This window comes from Crocodylus porosus, unplaced genomic scaffold (genome assembly GCF_001723895.1).
Source record: "Crocodylus porosus isolate Cpor-Errol unplaced genomic scaffold, CroPor_comp1, whole genome shotgun sequence".
Classification (NCBI taxonomy): Eukaryota; Metazoa; Chordata; order Crocodylia; family Crocodylidae; genus Crocodylus; species Crocodylus porosus.
In genome coordinates, this window is record NW_017728949.1 from 28,592,822 (window position 1) to 28,604,850 (window position 12,029).

Sequence of the window (12,029 nt, forward strand, 5' to 3'; positions counted from 1 at the left end):
TTAAAAAAGTAAATTTTGCTTTGTACATAACTGTTTCCTGGAAGCCAACACAATGCTCTTTCTTGGGCTTACGTCCACTTTCAAATCCATGTGATCAGTCTCCATACTGAAGTCAATGGAGTTATGAATGACTGCGGCACCTTTTGGAGCTTGGCCTGCTACCCTCTACTCATGTGAGCATTACTGTGGAAGTCAACAGGCCAAATCCTTCTCTGACATGTATGTTAGGTGTGCATTTTGGTTTATGAGAATTAGGGATCACTGAAAATAGGACTTAACGTAGAATGAAAAAATTGGAAAGCAAAATATTAGACTAACTGAAAAGACTTTAGATGTTTTCAGAAAACTGGAGCGTTTGTTGTTTAGCTTTTTGTTATAACATCTCATTTTTGGTTCTTATTTTAATTAAAGGTCTTTGTTAGGCTAATTAACTCACAGATGTCATCAATCAGTCTTTCCTGCCATGAACTTTTAGCTCAAGGCTAGATTTTATCTTCCTGAAGTAAAACCCCTTGTGAAGGGAAAGAAGGGAAGCCTAGAAAGTGAAGACAGCTCTAGAAACTCTACAGGCACTCATTTTTAGAGGTGACAATCTCCTTTTGTCTATAGTATGCATTTGGGAGGCTTTATTAACTGCTTTACAGTTTTGCGGGACAGTTGTGAAGCTAAATTTGTTCATTAGAAAAGCCTAGAAAGAACAAAAGCAATCCTTATTCAATACAGGGTTTGGATGGTCTTGCTGTGCAATAAATGAAGCCTTGGGGGCACACTTTAAATGATAACAAGAATGCTGAGTAGCTTCTTCAGTTGCTGAGCACTAACCAACTTGTGTATATATCTGGTGACAAGTTACAAAGGGCCAAATGCCCTAGGATATAGATAAAAATTAGAGGTTGCACCGATACATTAGTCTGATATTGGATTGGTACTGATATAAACAAAACTGGCTGTATTGCATATCGGCCCAATGGAGCCGATAATTTGGCTGATAAATGCCCATGCTGCACGCAGCCACAGCACAGCACTCGGGCACCAAGGACCACAGCTGGCAGCCTGGAGAGCTGGCTCCAGCTGGTAAGTGGAGTATGGTGGAAGGGGAGGGGAAAGGGAAGGGGCATGGTGGGGGGAAGATCAATGCCCCCCGTAGTGAGGGAGGGTGCTGCCTGGGGGGGCAGTGAGGCAGCTCCCACCACCGCTTGAACCCTGTGAGGGCATGGAGAGGGGGTGTGTGTCCCCTGGATCTTCACGGGATGGGGTGGGCTGCACCGGTGGCTGTGCAGAGCTCTTCTCCGCAGGGGCTGAGTTCAGAGCGGGCACCAAAAGCACTGGGAGGATGCTGCATCCACCCCAAATTTTACCACCACTCTGTTCCCAGTACCACTGCTGTCAGGTGTCCAGCAGAGCCCCAGCTCAATGCCCCGCTTCCACCCATGCGCCGGAAAGAGCCGGGACTGCAGTGGGCAGTTGGCAGCAGCAGTGGGAGTGAAATACAAGGTAGATGCAGCATCCCCCCAGCGCCACTGGTGCCCGCTCCAAGCCCAGCCCCTGCCAAGAAGAGCCCTACACAGCCCTAGCTGCAGCCCACACAGATCCAGGGGGCATGTGTGCCCCCACGCTGTGCCCTCCCAGGGTACAAGCAACAGCAGAAGCCGCCTCCCCACCATGAGCCGCATCTCTGCCCCCCCTGCCCTGCCTGGGCAGTGCCTGCCCCTGCCCCCTCCCTCCCTGAGGGGGGCATTGATCTGCCTCCCCCCGGCCTGTTCCCTCCCCGCTCTCCTTCCACCACACCGGACTTACCAGCTGGGGACAGCTGTATCAGAAATCAGATCTGAATTTGCTGATATGCCTCCTTAAATATCGGCGATCACTATTGGCCCCAAAAATCTCTGTCTGTGCATCCCTAATAAAAATAAATAAGTGGTAATTTGAGCTTTTTGTTTCAGTCACAATAGATTTAACTGTCTTTACACAGAACTGTTCTGTTGCAAATTTACCAAGATCTACATTACTCTTAATAACAGGCATCCAGGGCTTCCTTTAAAGTATAGACTCTGAACACACTTAATTATGCGTGCATAATATGGATATATATGAGAAAATGATTATTGGGGCATATAACTGACTTCTTAAAAACATGTATACCCCTAAATATTTGCACCTTATGAGTTTATTTGCTGGAAAAGAAATCCTGGGTCTGTTGAATTTAGCAGTCGGTAACTGACATCAAGGAGGCATCTATCTTTTTCTCAGAAAAAAATTGTGGCTATCAGTGGTGCTTTCATTTGTAAGCCTTTGGGAAACCAAGGGGAGAGAGTACTCCATTGTCAGATTTGTGATATGTCTCCTTGCTGTGTGTGGAATAGATTTAAAAGAAACAAAAACATCTTTCTGCAACTGTTCAATTTGGATGATTTATAGCTGCCTACGGAAATGAAGTCAAACTTTGTCTGAGAAACTTATGAACATAAGTAATTTTCCACAAGAACAGTGTCCCAGATCAAAGGATAACCATGTATATAGTTTCATATTCTCTGTAATTTACAAACAATATAAATAAAAATAGTTTTTGGTTGGATGTTGATTCTTGAACTTCTGCGGAATTTGTAAGGATAGAACAAAAAATAGCAGTACTCAGTCTCCTGGGTTGTTCCTGTATCTGAATTACAAATGCTAACCAAGTAGGCAAGGTTCTTTGGGTAGATGTGTTATCTTTTATTAGACCAACTAAATAGTTGGGGGAAAGTTGTTTGCAAGCTTTCGGGTACAAACATCCTTCTTCAAGGGTGTTTGTGCCTGAAAGCTTGCAAAGAACTTATTTGTTGTACCCAAAGAACCTCGCCTGCCTATGTCCTTAGACCAACACAGCTTCAACCAACAACCTGCAAGTGCTAACCAAGACATTTAAAGAGGCAAGCCTCAAATTCATTCAGCATCAACCACAGCATGTGTTTATTGTTTAATCCTGTATAATATTTTAAAACAAAAGTGTTGCATATTCTGTTGACCTTTGAGATATCCCCATACTTTACTGGCTCTGCTTTGGCTAGTCAGTAAGATGTGCCTCTCTTGGGAGAGTTGCTGCTCGCCCAGGAGAAACCACAAGTGTCCAGATGTTTGGGCTTTTTCTCCTGAAGTAAAAATGGCCATTCCAAGAGAAAAGTAACCTGGGAACAACCAGGGATAAATCACTCCAAGGAGTTTCTCCTGGGAGAGTGAATATCTATACATGCTATGGCTGGTTTCAGAAGAGAGTATGGTCCTCCATGGTCCCCCTCTTTCCTGGGCAACTGTATTGTTCATTGGACTCTGGTGCTCTGAAAAACACACCCATTTCACAATCCTTACATTGTGCTCCAAGGAAACACAGGCTGATCAAGGGCAGTTTGGGTCAGCCAGTCGAGGCTACCTTATATACTGCTGACATTGTCACCAGGCAAACTAAAGGAGCCTGCAGAGCACGCTGAGATATGTGCACAGGGTCCCTCCCTGGCTGCACAACGTCAGCTCTGCAAGCTCTCTACTCTTCAGGGACTCAGCAATTCAAATGTCTGTACACCTGGGTCTGGGTAAGTTTCTTTACCAGGAGAACACACCTGGGGGAATCCTCCCAGATTATTTGAATGTGTGTACATAGCCGGACTCAGCAGTCCAAATATCAGGTTTGAAAAACTAAGGCTCTCTGACACCAGGTCTTCTCTCTCCCCCTTCTCCACCAATCTGTTCAGTCATTCAATTTGACATGAGAGAAGTTTTGTTGTGTGGGTGTGGGAATCATTTCATATGATAGGTCCCTTTAAATGATTAAAGATTTAACCTTTGATCAAACTGAGCCATCTCTGGAGTAAGAGATGGGTACCAGCTAAATTACCAGTGCATGTCACAATGCTAGTAGGGACCATGTGTGCATACAGGAGCCCCTAACCCAGTGATTCTCAACTTTTATGGACCCAGGGTATCCCTGACTGGACTCAGGGTGCCACTCCATAACTTCTGTGAATTAAGTGGCACTCAGTGTCAAAAAACAATTTATATATGACAGTACTTATCTCTTTATACAGCAGCTTGGCAGGAGGGCTGGGACAACCTGAGCCTGGCTTAGAGCTTAGCTTATTTACTTATCTCCTCACACCTCATATAGAAAAAGCTTCTATCAGCAAACCCAGCGGGAAAGACTATCCCTTTCCTGAACTGAGACAGATACCTGGAAGAACTGACAATATTTTTTTGGTTTCTGTCTGTAGTTGTTCACCAATCAAGAACTAATTCAATTTAGGTGGTTATCCTGATACTTTCTTTAGAATTAGAAAAGTTCAAACTTGTGGCACCCTTCAAAGAAGCTGGCGGCACCCCAGGATAGGCCTAGCACCCTGGTTGAGAATCACTGCACACACTTTCTAACTGCAAAATGCTAAAGAGAACTTGAATGTCCTCAAAGATGACAACACTTCTTCAGTTCATAGGGGAAAGGCCCATCACTGCCGAGAACTTTGAAGCAACACGCTCTCAGAACTTGCAGTTCTCATTTGATCAACAGAAATAACACAAATGGAGCACTGGTGGTTACAGCTGAAACTTGAAGGTTTGCCCCCATAGCCTGTAGCAAAGCATCAGGGGCTCTCCCTTCCAGCTGCCAAGATGTGGTAGGGCAGGGATACCAGAAGGCGGGCCCCTCTACAGGAATTGCAGATTAACTAGTTCAGCGGGGTTCAACTGGAGGCATGTGTACCCCTAGGGGTACTTGGGAAGGCCTCGGGGGTACTCAGCACCAGGTGCTCCCAGCACTCATCAACCAGCTGTTGGGGACCCTCCACCACCCAGGTGTTGATGGGCTGCCGGGGGACTCCTTTCTTGACTGGCCGCCAGGAGTACACTGACCCAGAAAGGTTGAAAGCCCCTGAACTAGTTCATTGCAGTTATCTGGGGATGTGTTTTAATTCAAAAGCACACTGCCACCATTCTCTCAGCACCAGTATGCATTTTGCCATTTATGCAAGTGCACGTGACACAGCACCGGGTGCTTTTCAAAGCACCCAACGGCTGCGTCACACGTATATCTGCAAAGTAGCTATCCTGCCATAAACCCCCTCAACCAGCTATAAGGTTAGTCCTCCAAAATAAGTATGCACTAAACTTTACAGCTAGTTGCTGTCCACCTTTCATTTGGGTAGCAGGGTCCACCCTAGGGCTGGGAGCCATCCTAGCCACACAGGGTATACCTTATGCCCAGTGTAAAACACCTGGGCCTTAGGGATTGAGGCAGCTGTGATCCCCAGGGATGGTGTGAGGGGATGAAACCCCTGGGGATCACTGCCATGATCTCTAGGGCTTAGGGGTGCAGGAAACCCCTGGGCCCCGGGGATTGGGGCTGCAGGATGGCGACCCTCTGACCTGGGGGCTTCCCCCACCAGGGTGCAATTGCGGCTGCCCGCTGGGAGCCTGCAGCAAGGAAACAAACTAAAGGGACCCCGCGCACAGCCTCCTCCGGCCACACCTGATCCCTCAGCTCCGCTTCCGCCCTCCCTGCTCGCCTGACTTTCGCTTTCCCAGCAACGGCTGCTTTCTAGCTCCGCCGGGCCTTTCTCGGAAAGCACGTGGCCGGCTGTTCAAGGGAGCGCGCGCCGCCCCCGCCCCCCCGGGGCTGCCGGCAAGCAGACAGCGGGTACCGCTCCACCCTCCAGGCCCCCAGCAGCGGTTCTCTCTGTCTAAACCTCCAACACTGGCGATGGAGGTGCGGGCCCCTGGGAATGGGAAGGGCGGCTGTCCACACGCTTTTGCCTGCTCAGACTCAGCTTTCGGACCCCCTGGAATACAGTCTGCTGGCTCCCGGGGCCGGCCGACCTCCAGTTGAAAACCACTGAGCTAGATGCAGCACAAGATTTGCTGAGCTGAAGCATCAAATGCTTCCTGATGAAGTGAGCTTCAGCTCACTCAGGCCTCCGTCATCTACAGATCTACTTTGGTTAGTCTGTGAGGTGCAAATATACCCTGCCGTCTGCTGGACTTAAAGACTAACATGGCTAACTACATCTCTGCTTCTTTTGTAGACACCTGAGCTAGTCTGACAACCTGGAGCTCCCCAAAGCCTGCAAAACCTGCGCAGGACCCCAGACAAATAGAGGGATGTGTAGCCCCATACACAGCTCCACGTTGCTGGGCTACACGGTTATTAGTACCCAATCTGCTTACCTGGCAGGGGAAACACCATGCACCTGGGTCCAAGAAGGCAGTTTTCCTTAAGCCCTCCCAGGGAAGACTGTTCTTCTGGCCTGGTTTAGTATCCACAGAGGTGTTGGGGCTTAATGCCCATTTTATGGAAATGTGAGGCTCCTCCCTAGCTTGCTCCTGCAGCCATATGGCTGAGTGCAGGTGAAACTTGGGGGCACCCAAACCCCAAGCCTCCAGGCTTGGGCCTGCACGTAGGATGCCCATCAAAAGACTTTGGAAATATATGAAGCCCCTGGTGGGGATGGAGGATGTTTCCCAGTTGTAGGGCCACGTATGGTTCTGGACTGATTCATGGATTTGGACTCAATTTGGTTGACTTGGCTTAGAACACAAAAAAATCCTTTAAAAAAGAAAACAAAAACCCCAATCTAGGTAGTTTCAGACTACCTCAGCACTGCTTCTTAAGACAGTGACTTATGTGTTTCAGTTGCCCTAGACCAACATTTCTCAACCTGGGGGTCGTGACCCAAAAGTGGTTTGCAAGAATATAGAAAAGGGTAGAGAGGAAACTTTAAAAACTGATTCTTCTTTAAAGGAGAAAAACATGGGAAACCATGGCTTTTCCCTTGCAGGCTGCCAAGAGTTACAGCTTGCAAGGGGCTGCTCGCCCCCCCCCCCCAAACCACGCCCCATGCCCCATACACACCCTACCTTGCCCCACATACCCACCCCCTGCCCCACACACTGGGGGGACAATGAGAGGCACTGGGTTGAGACTGGCCATCGATGTTTCCAAATGGGTAACAGTACAAAAAAGGTTGAGAACTACTGCCCTAGAACATGACCTTACCATCTTGGATGAGATATCTCAGAAGTTCAGGCAAAAATCAGTTTCTATCCCTTTGCTTGCTAAAAAACAATGACAGTTTTTGGATCAACTTTAGAAGTTGAAGCAGGCTCCCTGTGGAAGAGGGGAAAAAGTTACCGCAGCATTATGTGACTGAACAGTTGCATGCCCTTTACTGTCAATGTTTTTACTGGACAGGCAAGCTAGAAATTGGATATATTTCATGGGGAAAATGCTGACAGATTTTCCATAATAGGAATACAAAAGTAAAACTAAAGACTTTTTCAGTTTCCTGTTCATAAAACAAACTAGTTTATGGTTGCTTTTTGTTGAATCAAGGGCATAATTTGGGTCTTGCAACAGCAAAACACACAACAGTATATATTCAGTGAGATGTGCGCTTTATTACACCAAATATTTTCAATAGAAGCTGGATGATAGACACTATGCAAACAGTCCCCACCCCACAGTATTTACAGGTTCTGTTTTTGTAGTGTTTGTACATCTAGCAGTACCTTTAAAATTAAGATTGTAATTCAAATGGCACACATCAGGAAAAGTTAAGGTTAATTGTATGTTTGCAGCAATATCCTACATTGACTTAGCCTTCTGAACCTCTTTTGGAATAACGGAACACTGCCGTTCAACCAGCAACGCCCCGGACAGATGTAAGGATCCACCTTTCACATGACAGAAGCAGGGCATCAGGTAGAAAATTGGGCCACACTGCAATCATTTAGTATAGTGGTGCTCAAGTTTCTAGCCCTATGAGCTAGAGGAGTGGTGTGAGGCTGGTTTATAGGCTGGATCCTGCACAAGGTTGGTCCGCAGGCCAAATCAAATGTGGAATAAGTATGCAGGGGTGATCTAGTGTGCTGGCCCAGCCCCACACACTGGATCCAGCTGTTCACCTCACATGTTCAACCTCACATGCCAGTCCCACTGTGCACCAGTGCCATCTATCAGACAGGGTCATATCAGTCCATGAATTTTGCCATGGGGGAGTGGCAATAACATTGCTACCACTCTGTTATCATGTTTTTAGACCAGTGGAGAGACCCAGAGTTTGGGTGACATGGCCTCTTGGGTCACATCAGACCCATGGACCAGGCACTGAGCACCAATCACTTATCACATTAGAAGTCAAAGCAGAATTTGATCCATAAAGCACTCATTTCATTGTAGCTAAGGGAAATACCACGCTGTCTTAATACAATAGCTTAGTTCTTGAATATGCTGTTAAAAAAGTAGCAAATTTAAGACCTTTGGTGAAAATCAAAACCAGATTACCTCTAGCAAAATAATCAAGAGAAATGTGTTCAGCTTGTATCCTATGCAAGTTACCCATACACAAGTTAACATAAAGCTGAGAATCAAAGTTTGTCACAACACCGCAAAACATTGGTGAAAGACTGACAATATTTTACAGTTTTCCCTCCCAGTGGCTTTTCTCAGGATCAAGAGTTTGGAGCAAAATATGGACTGAATCCACATGGGGGAAAAAAAAAACCCCTCACTGATGCTTTAAGGAGGTATGTGTCCCTTTGACAGGTATTTTGTCCCGACTCATAAGCTGCTGAAAACAATATGGCTGTATCCAGACAAGCATGGATGTTTGTTTCCCCCTGGGGACAAGTAGCAGCAGCATATCTTGTGCTGTTGCTGCTTGTCCCCAGGGAATGCCCTTAACACAGGCATTTTGGCACACAGCAGGTTACCCCAGATGGGGCAGGGGAGGTTGCTGTCCCCAGCAGCCTTACCTGGGGTCCTTAGGGAACTGCAACTGTGGCACTCCTGCAGCTAGGAGCCTGCACCATGTGTGCCACCCCCCTTTTCTGAGGGACCTCCTGGGGTCAAAACCCTTCCCCCTCCCCCTCCATGCTGCAAGGGGGCAGTGTGGGGAATGCCTGCCTGTCTGGATGTAGCCGATGAGTTTACAATGGACTCAAGCAGTGTTGGACTGGATTAGTAAAGCAAGCAGCTAGATGGTCACACTGATGTAATTTACTGTCTGCTTTAAAAACCCAAGTTTGCACTTATAGATTTCAACCCAGCGGTCCATCCTATCACTGTGCTAATGCTGTTACTGGGTTAGTTACATTAAAATTAGCATGAGTGTAGTTACCCATGCTACAGTCACTCTATTAGTTACAATGCCTGACAAAGGGGGAAAAAATTACCACAACAGCTTGCAAGTGAGTTGAACAGCTGTATGCCCTATACTGTAAAGGTTCTTACAGGCCAGGCCAGCTAGAAAATGGATACATCTCATGGCTAAAGTGCTGACAGGAAGATTTTCTATAGTGAGAACACAAAAGCAAAACTAAAGAATTTTCTCATATTGCCCTATAGTTATGAGTTCATGGTTGCTTGTTGTGAACCAAGGACATAGCTCAACAAACACCTCTTTTGACTTAACTGGAGGTTGAGAAAACTCAGTACTAATCAAAAGGACTCAGCAGTGTCTTGGCTTATTTCTTTCTGGGCCATGTCATGCATAAAGCAGACAGCTTTTTCTCCCCCCTCCCCAAGACTGCAGTGCCTAGCAATTCCTCCATTTCTTCCTAGCTGATTTCTAGTTCACCTGTATTTTTTGTTAATGGCTTGTCTCTTGGTCTTTCACAGTTCCCTTTCTTTATTGGTATCCAGTTCAGTCAGTGCTTTAGAATGGTGCATTCTTGCCACACACCCAAACCTGAAACTCCCTTTTGTGCAGTGGTTTCCTTAGTGGTCTCTCTCCTGCTTTGTTCCTGTTTTCCCAGCCTGGAAACTTACCCCTCCACTTCATCCTCAGCATGCTGTGCAGACACCGTCAGCCACAAGTGTCTACTTTTATGGCAAGGCTTGTTTGTCCCCAGACATCAATACCACCTTTCCCACTCTCTTGAATGGTTCCACCATTTTATGAACCGATGGGTGTGAATTACTCTGGATTTAATCTAAGCCAGTGGTTTTCAGCCTTTTTTTTTATTTGCAAGCCCCTAGAAAACTTCAAATGGAGGTGCAGGCCCCTCTGAACTGTAAGTGCAGCCATTCACATACTTTCCATGGCTCATGGTCATCTTTGATGGACCCCCTAGACCACCGTTTCCCAACCTGTCGGTTGTGACTCAACAGTGGGTCGCAAGAATAGAAAGGGTTACGAACAAACTTCAAAAATGGATCAAACAACAATTCTCCCTTAAAGGAGAAAAAAGGTGGGGAAAGATGGGTTTGCTGTCAGAGTTCCAGCCTGCGAGGGGCTGCTTGCCCCCCACCTCAGAGTCAGGGTTGGGTGCAAGGGGCACCCGCAAGGCCAGGGGACTGTTTTCTACTTGAATCATTTACTGGGTCGGGACTGGCCATTGGTGCTTACAAAAGGGTCCTAGTACAAAAAGGTTGAGAAGCAGGGGAGCTGGACCTGCTGATCTCATGAGGTCCCTTCCAGCCCTGCACTGCTGTGAAAATGAACCACTGCCCTAGATGCAGTGTCCCGGGACCTCAGGTTAACACCCACTTGATCATATTTTCCTTCTTATTGCTAGGTCAGCGCCAGTGGCGGTGCCCGCCCCTATGCCCCAGCAGGACCTGCCCAGCCCTTCACCCGCCCGGCGCCCGGCAGCTCCTAGACAGGGAGCAGCCACCACGCGCTGGCCGGCTCCTGCCATCCGGGCGGCAGCCGGGGGCGGACAGCGCCAGCTCGGAACAGCCAGCAGTAGGACTCGGGGGGGGGGGAACCCCGTCAGGAAAGCGCTCTGATTGGCTGCAGAGCCGGCTCGCAGCTCGTGATTGGCCGGTAGGCGGTGCCGCTCCGGGCCTATTTCTGTGACTGTGACACTTTCGCTTTGCGACGTCCCCGAGCCTGTTCCTGCCTGGCCCGACCGCACCGCACCGCCGCGTGAGTGCCTGGGGCCGGGGACTCTGCGCCCCCCGGGGCGGGCGGGCGGGGCGGGCCGCGGGGTGCAGGCGGTCGGTCGCGCTCTCGTCGCTCCCAGGACCACGGAGAGCCGGGGGCAGAGGGGAGCACCGCTGGGCTCGGGCGGCCGCAGGGGAGGTGCCAGCAGCACCAGGCTGACTTACAACAACAGCAGTTATTATTAGCAATAGAACAATAATAATGGAATAATGCTAGTAATAACTAGAAGGAGCTAATAATAATCCATAATGAACAATTATAACGAACCTATAGTCATCGTCATCCTTTGTAGCCAGTCGTCAGTGACTCTAAGCATCCAGAAATGTGGCACCTCCCCACCCTTGTTTTCGTTGGGTTACCTCAGTGGTTTTCAACTGGTTTAGACCCAAGACCCCCCCATAGTCCCAGGCTACCTTTGGGAGATGCCAGGTCTCAGCTTGCCCTTTCCTGCCTCCAGAAAAATACCATTTAAGGAATGCCTGCCACTGCCAGCAATGGGTTTGAGCCCCGTGAATCCCAGTTGAAATCCATTCTGGATTTGTCTTGGGAACGGCATTTGCTAGTATTGCCAGGCAGCCTTGAGAGGGTCTGAAAGGCAACTCAGGCTGCACTGGCAACACACTGGGGAGGCACAGCGAGGGGCGGGGCTGTGTCTTCTCAGATTTCTATGCTAGTGGGAAGGCACAGGCTGCAGCCTAGGCAAAGCCAGGGCCCAGCTGCAGCAGTGCAATTTCTGTGCTGACCACAGGGCTGCAGCCCAGTCAGTGCCAGCGCCAGGGCAGTGGCAGCACAGAGTTGTACCCCCCACTATCAACATTTACACCCATGGGACCCTGCTTGACAATCACTGGTTCACATGAACATTGAACAGCCCTGTGTTTACAGCTTTGTTTGTTTGCCTTCCTACATGTAAATAAAGTTCTCTTGGCTTGTTCCATGAGTTTCCAAAAACATTACAAAAAAACATTTGGCAAGGAGTGTGCCACTGAAAACCCAGAAGCAAACTCAGTTGATGCAACATTTTGGGGCCCCACAATTCAAAAAGCATGTGGAGAAGCGTGAGAGGGTGCAGAGGAAAGCCACACGCATGATCAGAGATCAGGAAAGCAGACCTTATGATGA

At 48.2% G+C, this 12,029-nt stretch overlaps 1 protein-coding gene across 1 annotated transcript in view; it reads left to right on the forward strand.

Annotated features, from left to right (window-relative positions):
• Window positions 1–10,822: 10,822 nt before the first annotated feature.
• The window catches only part of STAT1 (signal transducer and activator of transcription 1), a 37,985-nt gene continuing 36,778 nt past the window's right edge, over window positions 10,823–12,029 (forward strand). The window contains exon 1 of the mRNA XM_019554368.1: window positions 10,823–10,889. The gene's annotated coding sequence lies outside the window, so the exon portion shown is untranslated. The remainder of the gene's footprint in view (window positions 10,890–12,029) is intronic.